Genomic DNA, 14,941 nt, shown 5'->3' with positions numbered 1-14,941 from the left:
GTCTAACTTTGTCTTGAATCCCTGGAGGGTGTTTTCCCCTATAACAGCCTTCGTAAGAGTGTTCCAGTTTTCTAGCACTCTCTGGGTGAAGAAGAACTTCCTTACATTTGTACGGAATCTATCCCCTTTTAACTTTAGAGAGTGCCCTCTCGTTCTCTCTACCTTGGAGAGGGAGAACAACCTGTATTTATCTAGTAAGTCTATTCCCTTCATTATTTTGAATGTTCTGATCATGTCCCTTCTCAGTCGCCTCTTTTCAAGGGAGAAGAGGTCCAGTTACTTTAATCTCTCACTGTATGGCAACTCCTCCATTCCCTTAACCATTTTAGTTGCTCTTCTCTGGACCCTCTTGAGTAGTACCATGTCCTTCTTCATGTACGACGACCAGTGCTGGAAGCAGTATTCCATGTGGGGGCAAGTACCATGGCGCAGTACAGTGGCATGATAACTTTCTCCAATCTGTTTGTGATCCCCTTCTTAATCATTCCTAGCATTCTGTTCACCCTTTTCACCACAGCCGGAGTGCCAGAGGGGCGGCTTGAGACACCAGAGTGCCAAGACCAAGAGCTGGATTGCCTTGGACAAGAGAGGGAGAGATATGCCCACCTAACGTGGGTTCAGGCCCACCCAAAATTGGGTGTCTGGCTATGCCCCTGTAAGCATTTTTATCCCATCAATTCCTATAAATATGCAGTTGAAAGTTGTGCATATTACATAGTTTAAACCAGTGGACATTATATTGAAATACCGTGTGCAGGTTGTTGATTGGCTCTTTCTGACTGCCCTTCTTTTCTTCCTTCTCACATTATTTATTTTGACATTTTTATAGCTCCCTAAACCAGCTTAAATGGCACATAAATTGCAAACAATGAAAGCAGGATGAATATAGACTAGAGGCAGACTTGTTGTTCAACAGCTCGTACACCTCCCTTGAACAGATGGGCTTTACGCTAGAAGTGAAACCAAGTCAAAAAGAGAACCATTTGGCTATTGGATGGCAAATGATTACTGTGTCAGGGTGCTAATAAAGAGGCTATACGCTAATGAGGGGATGTTTGATAGTCATAAGGGATGACCAGAGACTGATTTCGGAGAGCTTTGGAAGTGAATGTAATATCCAGTGAGAGGAATCACGAGACAGATAGCTTTAAAGATGAGAAGTTTAAAAAAGTAGGCCTTGGGTTTAATGAAAGGCAGTGTAGCTTCAGTGATAGAAGGGGAGAGTGAGCTGGGAGATTGGCTTAGCCACCCTTTGCATAGAAGGGTTTAGACAGAATCAGGAAAGTCTATAAGCTTGTGCCTAGAGCTGCACACCACTTTTGCACGTCAAAGGTCCCTTTAATTGGCATTTTCATGTGTGATCACTAGGCTCTAGGTGGACGTAAACATGGGAGAAGCATGTGCAGACCATGGATGTGACACTGATGGCAATAATAGTATTAAGCAGGATATAAGGGGGATACCCCTTGCCTGGGAAAACTGAAAAGACACCAGTATGTGTATATATATATATTGTCACAAACCCCCTTGCAGTCCAGGGCTGGCGTGTGACAAACACACTGCTTCGGGCGCGTCCCCTTTAACTAGGGGTACCTCCAGGATTTTTAGGCGGCCCCAGACAACGGTCTAGGCCCCTCGAGATATAGGGGAAGTACAAGGTTTCACTATATCACCAAGCAAACGAGTTCTTTAGGAAAACATAAGTGGTTTATTCTGACCTCCAGGTCAAAAGATATGCAACAAGCAAAACAATATCACTTTGCAGGTCATTGAACAAAAATAGTAAATTGGCAAAAATCAAACTTACAGTACATTTTCAAGCAGACAAGAACTCAGTTGGGAAAAATCGTCACAGCACACTCTGTTAGCAGCACAGCTTCTCTCTCAGCTCCTACGTGCAGGCACAAATCACACAGCTGAGACGGTTAATCTAATTAGCTCCCTGCAACGGGAGTCACAGTAACTTTCCTACAGTTCCAACAGCACTTTAAACAGTTCAGCCTGCATCTGGTTCACAAACTTGTCTTTGAATGCATAACTTGATTCAGACTTCAGGCAAGTATTATTCTCCAACTTCCTATGCTTATACAGCTCAATATATATATCCCCTTCTTCAGGTTTAACTTGGGCAACAGAGAGAGAAAAAAAAACAATATGCAAAAAGAAAACACATAGCACAAACAGTTTCCCTGTTGCTGCATTCTTTCATTCAGAATTCCATACCTTCTAACTGGCCTTCTACCCTAGGGCCAGCTATTTCTATCTCCATGCCTTCTACCTGGTCTGGCACTGGATAGTTTGAAGGGGTTAAGACTTCCTCCAAATCCTGCATGGGATAATCCAGCTCGTTTTCCTCTGCTGCCCTGTTCCACAGCTCCTCTCCTGCCTTGGGCTGTGGGAGTGACTCGCCCTCGTCACTCGCTCCTCCTCCTCCTGTTTGTCTCTGCCTGCTTTTAAACAGACCAGAGCCAATCCCCTTCAGCCTGTAGCGGGGGATGGGTTTTGGCTCTACAGCAGTTTTCCTCTGCCTGGGTTTTTCAACTGCAGCTACTTTCCTTGTGGCTTCTTTAGCTGTTCTAAAGCCCAGAAGCTGCTGTTGCCAACCTGCCTGCCTCTGTTCCAGCTCACTATCACTTTGATTATAGGGGCAAGGGAGGTCAGCCTCAAGTTGAGCGCCAGAATCAATCTGGTCCATTCTTCTGCACTTAATCCTATCAGGGACTGGGCTAGTGCTGGTGCTGGGTTTGTCACATTCCCCCACCCTTAAAGGATGACCCTCACTTGTACCCGGAGGAGTCCCTATATTCTCAGGCATACGTGACAGAATATCTACATTGGTGTTAAGTTTACCTGGCCGATGCACCACCTTAAATTTGAACACCTGAAGGGCTAAATACCATCGTGTAAGTCTAGCGTTATTGTTCCGCATGGTATTTAACCATTTCAAGGCTGCGTGGTCAGTCACTAGCGTAAACTCCCTGTCCTGTAAATAATGCTCAAGAGTCTGAACAGCCCATTTTACCGCTAGGCATTCCTGTTCCACCGTTGCATAATTTTGTTCATTAGGATGGAGCTTCCGACTCAAGTACAGAATGGGATGTTCTAACCCTTGGCTTTCTTGACTTAGGACTGCTCCTAAGCCTGTGCCTGAGGCATCAGTTTGTAAAATCAATGGTAGGTCAAAATCAATAGCTTTGAGCACGGGCCTTTCACACAAACTAGCCCTTAATCTTTGAAAAGCCTGCCTACTCATATTGTCCCAACCCAGTGTCTCTGGTTTCCCTTTCTTCAACATGTCAGTCAAGGGTCCTGCCTGGGACGAAAAGTGAGGGATAAACCTCCTGTAGTATCCTACCAGTCCTAAGAAAGCCCTGAGTTGTTTTTTGTTGTTAGGAGCCGGGTATCCCCGAATGCATTGCACCTTATCCACTATAGGCTTTATCTGCCCCTTTCCCACAATATATCCCAAGTACTTTACCTCTTGTTGACCAATGAAACATTTTTTGGGATTTATTGTGAGACCGGCCCCCCTCAGAGCTTCCAGGACAGCTTTAAGGTGTTGCACATGCTGTTCCCATGTACCTGAATGGATCACTATGTCGTCGATGTAAGCGTCCGCGTACCCATGGTGATCCCGTAGCACCTCGCGGACTAGGCGCTGGCATGTAGCCGCCGCCCCATGTAAGCCAAATGGCATGCGCCTAAATTGAAATAGGCCCCGTGGCGTGCTGAACGCTGTTTTAGGTTTAGCCGATTCGGTCAGTGGTATTTGCCAGTAGCCTTTTGTAAGGTCAATGGTAGTTAAAAACTGGGCTGATCCTAATCTATCCAGTAATTCATCCACCCTTGGCATTGGGAATGCATCAAACTGCGACACCTCGTTTACCTGGCGAAAGTCAATACAAAAACGTGGTGTCCCATCAGCTTTAGGCACAATAACAATGGGGCTACACCATGGGCTTTGCGAGGTCTCTATAACCCCTAAAGTTAGCATCTCTTGTACCAACTCCTCTACCAGAGCTTTCTTTTCCTCTGACAGCCTATAGGGGCGTACCCGTACCACCTTCCCTGGTACTGTTATAATATCATGGGATACTACCCCCGTTTTCCCTGGCACAGAAGAGAACACATCCCCAAACTGTCGGACTACTTCCTTCACCTGATGGACCTGTACTTGTGTGAGGGCAGTTCCTACATTCACTTCCCCCTCAGCCTTGAAGTCCGTAACCTGAGGTCCTAGGTCATCTTCCTGCCCTTGTTGTGCTACCAAAGCCAACACCTCCCGATCTTTCCATGGTTTCAATAGGTTGACATGATAGGTCTGCAGTCTCCCCTTATCATCCTTGACCCGATAGTCCACCTCCCCTATCCTTTCCACAATGGTGGCTGGGCCCTTCCATTGTGCCAAGAATTTGTGAGTGTCTGTGGGTATTAATATAAGGACTCGATCACCTATCTGTAATTCCCGTTCCTTTGCCCTTCTGTCATAATAAGTTTTTTGCTGTCTTTGACTCCACTCCAAATTCCCTCTTCCGAGTTCCAGGGACCTCCGTAACCTATCCTTAAGCTGAGCTAAATATGTTATTACGTTACTCCCCGAGTCCTCGGGAAACACCCACTTCTCTTTCAACATATCCAGCACCCCCCTAGGTGGTTTCCCAAACAATAGTTCGTACGGACTAAGTCCCAGAGAATCCTGCACCTTCTCTCGCGCTGCAAAGAGTGCAAAAGGAATAAACATATCCCAGTTCTTAGAATCTCCTTCTATGCCCTTTTTCAGCATTTGCTTAATTGTCTGATTAAAACGTTCCACCATACCATTAGCTTGAGGGTGGTAGGCAGACGTTTTAATATGACGGATGCCAAATCCCTCATAAAACAACCTCATTTCACTAGATAAAAAATTGCTACCCTGGTCTGTAAGAATCTCCCGGGGAAACCCTACCATACAAAACAACCCTAACAGTTCTTTCATAATACTGGTAGATGTGGCCTTCTTTAATGGAAAAGCCCAAGGGAACCGTGTGGCTACATCCATTACTACCAACATGAAATTATATCCCCTAGGTGTTTTCTCCAATGGTCCCACAATATCCATGGCCAACCGCCGTAATGGTTCCTCTACCACCGGTACAGGAATGAGGGGTGCTCTGGCCGGTTTCGCCAAAGACAGTTTTTGGCACGTGGAACAGGACTGACAAAAATTTATCACAGCCTGCCTTAATCCCGGCCAAAAAAACCGTCTTTCTATCTGTTTAATAGTGGCTTCTGTGCCTTTATGACCCGATAACGGGTGATCATGGGCTAACCTAAGTATCAGTCTTCTAAACCCTTGGGGAATCAATAATTGTTGTACCATTTCCCCTTCTAGGTCACCCGGGCCTTCTTTATACAGCAAGCCCTGTTTCTCGATCCAGCGTTTACCCTCTATACACCCCTTTCCTACTCTCTGCCATTCTTCTCCCAGGGTTGGATCGGTTTTCTGCTCCTCCCGAAATGTAGGAAAAGCATCCATAACATCCTTGGGGAGCCACGGGACTTCCCTGGTTTCCCCTGCCCGCTTCATGGCTCTACTTCTCCCTTGCTGTTGTCTTTTGTTCTGGGCCCGTGTCCTACGCCCCTGCCTTTGTTCATATTCCTGAAAGGCTTCTCCTGCAAAAGGAAATATCCTGCCTAATGTCCCTTCAGGTTCATGGTTAGAGGATCCCTGTGCTCTTGTGTTAACTAGACACTGTTTTTCCTGTAATGCTACCGGGAACCCTTTCCAATCCTTCCCCAGTATAACATCATACGGTGCCTCTGGCACTAACGCAAAGGAAGTTTGATACACTCTATCTTTATACCTAACTGTGGTAGGTCTCAATGGGTATTGTTTACTATCCCCATGGATACATTTGATTCTTACTCTCCCTACAAAATCATGCCCCTTTTCCCTAGGGAATACTGTGTTCCAGCACCGGTGGGCTAACATTGACTGGTCCGCCCCTGTATCAAGTAAGGCCTCCATGTCTTTGCCCCCTATTGATACCACCACCAGATATCTCCCCCCTGGTGTAATCTTACCCTTTTCCAGGTCACAGGTTACCGTAAAACCTTTTCTTTCAACACACTCCCCCTGTCGGTGACCTTTTCCCCCACACCTGAAGCAAACGATGGGAGCAGGGTTAAAGGGTTTCTGTACTCGCTTCTGAGGGTTCCTGGGTGGTATGTTATTAATAGTAGGAGCCTGAAGTGTAGTGTCCCTCTGGAACTGTGTCTGGGGTCTATAACTTGGGCCTGGTTTCTCGGGAAGTCCCTGGGCATCCAGATAGGCTTCTGCCACAGATAGTGACTGTGTCAGATCCTGGCATCCCTGCTTCTGGATCCACCCCTTTATGTTCTGGGGCAGAGCCTCTAGGAATTGTTCCCTGACTAACTCAGCAAACATAGCTCGTGGGTCTGCCAAGAAAGGCTGTAACCATCTCTCCGCAGCTTTCGTTAGGCGTTGTAACAGTGCCTTAGGTCTCTCTTTTACCTTTAACTGGAGAGCACGAAAGGTTTGCCTGTAATACTCTCTTGTATATCCCAGAAAATCCAGGATATGCGCTTTCACAGCTGGGTAACTACTGGCCTGATCCGCAGCAATGGTCTGAAAAGCCGCAAGGGTCTCGCCAGCCAAACATGGCAGAAGGCGCACCGCCCACTGCTCTGGAGGCCAACCTGCTGCAGCAGCAACCCTCTCAAAAGAGTTTAAAAAATCATCTGGGGCATCCTGTGGTGTTATTTTGTTCAAATTCAATAAACCTAGAGAGTTTTGCCCTACCACAGGTAGATTACCCCCAGTCCCCAATACCGGTATATGCATCTGTCCACCAGTCGTAGGCTTCAATAGCTGCGCCATTAATTGAGACTGCTGCTCCATGGCTCGCATAAAGTCACTGTGATGACGTTCACTAGCCTCCTGGCTTGCTTGCCATAGTCCTTGGCTAGTCTCCAGGACCTTCTTTAAGTCCTCATTCTGCCTCTGACGTTCTCCCGCAACCACTGCTAATGCCGCCGGCTCCATGCTGACTCTGTAAAAAAAAAAAGAAAAAACACACACTCCAAGTGCGATACCACACAGTTCTTTCTCCCCGAAACTATCTTTACCAGCCCCTCTGTTGTATATGCTTACCAGAGGTACTGATGCATCATCGCCTGCGTGCTCATTACAGGGTGCACCACCCTTCTTCAGAGACCTATTGGTCCCCCTTTTGTTCCTCGCCAGCTCAGGACGATGGCCTTGACCCCCGGTCTGCTATCCACCCTTCCTGCAGCCGCCAAACTCCGGACGCTGGAACCGATATCCTTGGAATGTTCAAGCCGCTTTCATTCACCAGCATTTATAATCCTGGTTCCGATGAACCAAACAATAGTAGAGAGTAAAAACAAAAAAAAAATTTTCCACCTTTGCACTCCCCAATCTTCACCTGAAGAGGTAACAGACCGCACTCCTGATACCAAACTGTCACAAACCCCCTTGCAGTCCAGGGCTGGCGTGTGACAAACACACTGCTTCGGGCGCGTCCCCTTTAACTAGGGGTACCTCCAGGATTTTTAGGCGGCCCCAGACAACGGTCTAGGCCCCTCGAGATATAGGGGAAGTACAAGGTTTCACTATATCACCAAGCAAACGAGTTCTTTAGGAAAACATAAGTGGTTTATTCTGACCTCCAGGTCAAAAGATATGCAACAAGCAAAACAATATCACTTTGCAGGTCATTGAACAAAAATAGTAAATTGGCAAAAATCAAACTTACAGTACATTTTCAAGCAGACAAGAACTCAGTAGGCAAAAATCGTCACAGCACACTCTGTTAGCAGCACAGCTTCTCTCTCAGCTCCTACGTGCAGGCACAAATCACACAGCTGAGACGGTTAATCTAATTAGCTCCCTGCAACGGGAGTCACAGTAACTTTCCTACAGTTCCAACAGCACTTTAAACAGTTCAGCCTGCATCTGGTTCACAAACTTGTCTTTGAATGCATAACTTGATTCAGACTTCAGGCAAGTATTATTCTCCAACTTCCTATGCTTATACAGCTCAATATATATATCCCCTTCTTCAGGTTTAACTTGGGCAACAGAGAGAGAAAAAAAAACAATATGCAAAAAGAAAACACATAGCACAAACAGTTTCCCTGTTGCTGCATTCTTTCATTCAGAATTCCATACCTTCTAACTGGCCTTCTACCCTAGGGCCAGCTATTTCTATCTCCATGCCTTCTACCTGGTCTGGCACTGGATAGTTTGAAGGGGTTAAGACTTCCTCCAAATCCTGCATGGGATAATCCAGCTCGTTTTCCTCTGCTGCCCTGTTCCACAGCTCCTCTCCTGCCTTGGGCTGTGGGAGTGACTCGCCCTCGTCACTCGCTCCTCCTCCTCCTGTTTGTCTCTGCCTGCTTTTAAACAGACCAGAGCCAATCCCCTTCAGCCTGTAGCGGGGGATGGGTTTTGGCTCTACAGCAGTTTTCCTCTGCCTGGGTTTTTCAACTGCAGCTACTTTCCTTGTGGCTTCTTTAGCTGTTCTAAAGCCCAGAAGCTGCTGTTGCCAACCTGCCTGCCTCTGTTCCAGCTCACTATCACTTTGATTATAGGGGCAAGGGAGGTCAGCCTCAAGTTGAGCGCCAGAATCAATCTGGTCCATTCTTCTGCACTTAATCCTATCAGGGACTGGGCTAGTGCTGGTGCTGGGTTTGTCATAATATATATATAAAAGATGAAGTTGAAGGATATAGAAATGCTTCAGAGTTACAGTAGAAAGAATATTGCTTGGTTAGATGTTTGACCCGGCTACATCCTGTTCCATTAACAGAATAGAGAAAGTGCCTAAGGTCAGTATGCCCTAAATGAACATGTTGTTACAAGATGTGCAATGTACTGAAATAGAGCACCCCCTCTATTGTTAATATGGATGAAATTAAATAGCATGTGATAATTAAGTCATTATTGTTCCTAGGGAAATTACTAATGAAATAAGATTAACAAGAAACCATGTGACTTGAAAGTAACCAAAAGAACATTGCTCTAGTATGCAATTTATCATTGGACCTTAATGAAGCAATTGCAATTTAATTGAAAGATGTTTTAACCACGTATGTTTAATAATGAATTTAGTGATGTCATAAACCCAATAAAATAGCCAGTCACTTGTAATTCGGGGAGATTCTTGGTTGGTATCCTTCCAGTTAGTAGAATACCAAGAACTTCCGAGGCCTTGAATGTTTAAACTATAAATTTTTTTGCCTGGTAATTATTTCCTTGGATTTTTACAGAGATGGAAGAAAGGGCTGAGGGGTATGTTCATGTAGGTATTCAGAGCAAACAATACCAAGTGACACAGATAATAGCCCTTGATAATATTTTGAAAAACCGCGAATACTGTAAATTACCCTGTACAGTACTTTCTCATCTTGAGATCACCCGCATCATTCCCTTCTCTGGGGCCCCGCCCTCTTCCGAGGTTGCTTCCTGTTTCCAGCAAGGCGGGACAACTGTTGTGTCAGAGGGGACAGGCACCGGAGAAGGAGTGCTGTGGGATTATTGATGGGAAAGCTCAGGTATGAGGTGGGTGGTGAAGGAAGAGGGTGTCTGAAGGAGAGCTGGCGGATCGTGTTCGGTGGTCCGGGAAGGAGACCAGGAAGCGATGGTGGACCACGGGGAGGGGAAAGCGGCAACGCTAGCACAGAAAAAAACGTGAATTACTGAGTCTGCGAATCGCGGACCGCGAATTCACGGGGGTATGCTATGGTGCACTTAGGTGTGAACATTTACACCTGTTGTTTACATGGCCTAAGGGGTTGGGCCTAAATTGTGGCGTGCCAGTGTAGGTTTGCATTAGAATTCTATCTACTAGAATTAAAAAAAAAAAAAAAGAATTCTATCTACTTAGGTGTGCCTAAGCTGTGTTATAGAATTGGTGCTAAGTGTGCCTCATTGTAGCCCCTGAATCGAGGCGTCCAATATAAATCTGCCTGTAATGATTGATTGGATCGGTGCTTTATATCAGACAGGAGAAAAACGTGTGTGGGAGGAGGGGGTGGCAGTGAGAATTTCAGAGAGCACTAAAGAAGGCTGCAGAGTCATCCATGGAGCAAACCTTTGCTGGTTTTTAGAAAGAGACGCCGAGGTAAATACTCAGACGCGCATAGAATTCCTACAAGTGTCAGAGCATTTACCTCGCTGGCCCGTAGTGCAAACCGCACCTGCAGCTTTGTAAAAGGAGCCCTTTATGAGAGAATTCTGTTTCTGTATGTTTCATGGATATTCCCAGCTCCCCCTTTTTTTTTTTTTTGCATTTAATGAAAAGGTGATGAAAAATAATTAGTCCATTCGAATGCTTGTATACTTAGGTGTAGTTCCCTGTTGTCTCTTTATGTGGAAAAGTTGAGGGGAAAGAGGCGAGGATGCACACCATCTGTCACTTCCTTTGTACCCTCTAATAGAATGGAGTTTCATATCAGTGAGAGGTTGGGTGGAAGATTTATCTTCGGGGCCCTCTGACCCTGAAATCAAGGGTGACAGATTAAATTAACAAATCCTTGGACGACAGGTGTGGGCAGGAGGGGAGGGGTATAGGCTACGCGATTGCTAACTTATGCAGCTAAACTAGATAACCAAATCTCCAATCTACTGATAATGACACCAGACTACAAGACGTTCAGAAAAGAAATAAAAACTATACTCTTCAAGAAATTCCTGAAACATCCATAACTTCAGAAAAGAAATAAAAACTACATTCTTCAAGAAATTCCTGAAACAGCCCTAACTTCAAACTTACTGTCCTTCCCCCCTCCCTCTTTCCGCCACAATGTAATGTAATATTTACTGATGCACACTTATACTATCACGATTCTGCTGATAAGGCATTATCACAAACTGTGATGTTTACAGCGGGGAAGATGGATTGGAGAAATCAGTCTTTTCCTTCCAAATACTTCAAGTAACCTTGAAAGAGACCTGGGAGTGATGGTAGACACATCTTTGAAGGTGTCGGCACAGTGCGCCACAGCCTCAAGAAAAGCAAACAAAATGTTGGGTATCATTAAGAAGGGTATCACGACCAGGACAAAGGAGGTCATCCTGCCACTGTATCGTGCAAAGGTGCGACCGCACCTGGAATACTGTGTCCAGTACTGGTCGCCGTACCTCAAGAAGGACATGGCGGTACTTGAGGGAGTCCAGAGAAGAGCAACTAAACTGATAAGGGGTATGGAAAACCTCTCATATACTGACAGACTGAAAAAGCTGGGGCTGTTCTCCCTGGAAAAGCGGAGACTTAGAGGAGACATGATAGAAACCTTCAAGATCCTGAAAGGTATAGAAAAGGTAGACAGGGACAGATTTTTCAGATTATGGGGAACCACAAGTACAAGGGGGCACTCGGAGAAATTAAAAGGGGACAGGTTTAAAACAAATGCCAGAAAGTTCTTTTTCACCCAGAGGGTGGTGGATACATGGAACGCGCTTCCGGAGGCTGTGATAGGCCGGAGCACGTTACAAGGCTTCAAAGAAGGTTTGGATAGGTTCCTAGAGGATAAAGGAATTGAGGGGTACAGATAGGAGTAGAGGTAGGTCATAGGGATAGTCTGGGACCACTGCTCAGGCAATGGGCCTGATGGGCCGCCGCGGGAGCGGACCGCTGGGCGAGATGGACCTCTGGTCTGCCTCAGCGGAGGCAACTTCTTATGTTCTTTAGTCACCCTGATACATATTTTACTTGAAAATATTGGTTCTTACATTCCGTTCTCACCGTTGGGCTATTTACGGCAACAGAGTGCCATTTGTTGAAGTGTAACATGAAGATGCAGAATGCTTCAGTACATAGTAACATAGTAAATGACGGCAGATAAAAAGATCTGTACAGTCCATCCAGTCAGCCTAGCAGTCTCATACTCGTCATCTAGTAATTATTCATTTTCCTTGCTAAGTTCCTGTATAAGATAATAATGATAATAACGTTATTCTTTTATACCGCCCTAACCAAAAGTTCTAGGCGGTTTACACTAAAGAGAGCTGGACAATCAGTGAAATACAATAATACAGTAAAAAATACAAATATTTGTAAAATAGAATTTTAATAATAAAAGTCACTAAGTAATAAACTTATCGAATAAAGTGGTCTTAATTAATTTCCGAAACCTGCAATAGGATAACATAGCTTCCTGAATACATTTACCTAACCAAGATTGTTGCCTACCAGCTTGAAACGCTAGGGTCCTGTCTATGGTGGTCTTATATCTACACCCATTAATTTTTGGATATGCAAATAAGTAGAAGTTTCTAGTTTCTTTTGATTGTCTATGCAACACAAAATGAGGAAAAAGGTAAGCTGGAGTCCTCTCCCCTCCCCCACCCCACCTCCCTTAAAAGAGTCTACACCAGTGGTCTCAAATACAAACCCTTTGCAGGGCCGCATTTTGGATTTGTAGGTACTTGGAAGGCCTCAGGAAAAAATAGTTAATGTCTTATTAAAGAAATGACAATTTAGCATGAGGTAAAACTCTTTATAGTTTATAAATCTTTCCTTTTGGCTAAGTCTAAATAATAATATCGTAATTTATAGCTAAAGAGACATATGATCAAGAAACTTTTATTTTACTTTTGTGATTATGATAAACATGCCGAGGGCCTCAAAATAGGACCTGGCGGGCCGCAAGTTTGAGACCACTAGTCTACGGTAGTGCTGCCCGATTCACCATTCGAATCGGTTCACCGATTCACTTCGGGTGAATCGATTCAAATCGATTTAAAACACCAAAAAATCGGCTTCCCGATTTGGACCCTCCCCCTTCACCCCCTAAAGCAGGAGCGGCAGCGCTGCTCTTGCTGGTCAGCCGCTGCCGCACCTGCTTTAGAGGGCGAGAAAGGAAGGTCAGTCGGGAAGTGCTGCTGTCAGCTTTCCCCCCCCTGGTGTCCAGTTCCACCCCGGCGTCCGATCCTGGCGTACAGCTTCACCCCTGGCCTCCCTGCACCGTTTACCATATAGGTGAAGCCTGCAGAGCAGATCGCAGTACTAGCGTCTTTGCAAACTGCTTCGAGGCTGTTTCCTCCGCTGCGATCCTGCCTCTGATGTCAGAGGAGGGGCGGGACCGCAGCAGAGGAAACAGCTCAAAGCAGTTTGCAAAGACACTATAACCGTGATCTGCTCTGCAGGTTTCACTTATAAGGTAAATGGTGCAGGGAGGCCAGGGGGAACACGGAAGCCTTCTCGGGGGGGGGGGGGGAAGGTGCATAGTCCTTCGGGGTGGGACAGGCCTTTAGGGTACAGGCCTTGGGAGGGTCCAGGCCTTCAAGGGGGGGTGCAGGCCTTCAAAGGGGGGACAGGCCTTTAAGGGGGTGACAGGCCTTCATAGGGGGGAAAGGCCAGGGATGGTGGCATAGGCCTTCAGGGGGGACAGGCAGGCCTTCAGGGGGGACAAGCCTTTAAGGGGGGGACAGGCCTTTAAGGGGGAGACAGGCTTTCAAAGGGGGGACAGGCCAGGGATGGTGGCATAGGCCTTCAGGGGGGACAGGCAGGCCTTCAGGAGGGACAAGTCTTCAAGGGGGGGCCAGGCCAGGGATGGTGGCATAGGCCTTCAGAAGGGACAAGCCTTCAAGGGGGGGGGGACAAGCCTTTAATGGGGGGGACAGGTCTTCAAGGAGGGACAGGCCTTCAGGGTTGGGGTGCAGGCCTTCGGGGGGGAGGGGAACAGACCTTCAGGGGAGGGGGGGGGCCCTGGTGTAGAAGTACACGGAGGGAGGGAGGGAAGGGAGTTTCAAAGAGACGTGCATATGCCGGACTTTGGGGGGGAAGAAATAATGGGTCTAAAAATAGAGGAGAGGGAGAGAGATGATGGACAATGGGATTTAGGGAGGGAAGGAACAGAAAGGGAGAGAAGTTGTACACAAGGGATGGTGTGCAGGGGGGTTAGAGATACTGGATAGGAGGGTAGTTGGGAAAAGAAAGGGAGAGATGGTGGACCCTGGGGTGGTGGGGAAGGAGGGAGAGATGCTGGATGAAAGGGTAGTTAAGAAAAGGTGGATCTGTGGATGGAGATGAAAAAAAAAGAAAGATGCCAGACCTCCAGGGAAGGGAAATGGAAGGGGAGGACTGAGATGGCAGATGGATGGTTAGCACAGAGAAACAAGAAAGAAGGAGACCCTGGTAAGCAAGTTATCAAAAGACAACCAGATTTGAATAATGATCAAACAACAAAAGGTAGAAAAACTAATTTTATATTCTGTTTTTGTGATAACAATATGTCAGATTTGAAACGTGTATCCTGCCAGAGCTGGTGTTATACCGCAAATGTGAGCTAGGATTTAACAGAGAGGAAAAGTCTTTTTTGTTTGTTTATTTTATTTAAACCACAGCGCCAGTGTTGTTAGGAGAAGGTAAAGGGGGTGAAGAGGCTATAAAATAAACCCACCAGAATGTTTTAAAAAAAACACCCAATTCGACAGGAAAATTGAATCGAAAAACCAAGTCAATAGGCTGAATCGAATCGAAATTTTTTTCCCCTGAATCAGACAGCACTAGTCTACAGCATAGAAGAGAGTGTAGAAAGAAACTGAAGAGCAGTCTGGAAAAAGTAGAAGGTAAACAGCCCAAACAGTATTTGTAAGCTGCTGGTAGAGAGAAATTTGTAGGAAAAAAGAGCATATCATTTATCCCTTGTTGACATGAAATTAAATTGATATTATTCCTGATGGTAATGATGGATGGGGGAGGGATTTTTTACATTACATTACATTACATTACATTAGTGATTTCTATTCCGCTTGTGCCTTGCGGTTCTAAGCGGATTACAAGTTAGAAGACTGGACATTTCCAGTAGCATTGCAGTACATATAATCAAGAATGCGTTAAGTTACAATTGTTGTTCTGGACTTTTCCAGGATAAATTGGTAGTATATAGTAGATAATGATAGGTTGTTTAG

General features: G+C 45.8%; 1 protein-coding gene across 3 annotated transcripts in view; it reads left to right on the top strand.

Annotated features, from left to right (window-relative positions):
* Positions 1–14,941, top strand: part of PTPRZ1 (protein tyrosine phosphatase receptor type Z1) — a 269,276-nt gene that overhangs the window by 109,634 nt on the left and 144,701 nt on the right. The window lies entirely within an intron of this gene.

Source organism: Geotrypetes seraphini, chromosome 9 (genome assembly GCF_902459505.1).
Source record: "Geotrypetes seraphini chromosome 9, aGeoSer1.1, whole genome shotgun sequence".
In the NCBI taxonomy this organism is placed as follows: domain Eukaryota; kingdom Metazoa; phylum Chordata; class Amphibia; order Gymnophiona; family Dermophiidae; genus Geotrypetes; species Geotrypetes seraphini.
Note: the sequence above shows the minus strand (reverse complement) of the source record. Positions and strands in the feature narration are given on the sequence as shown.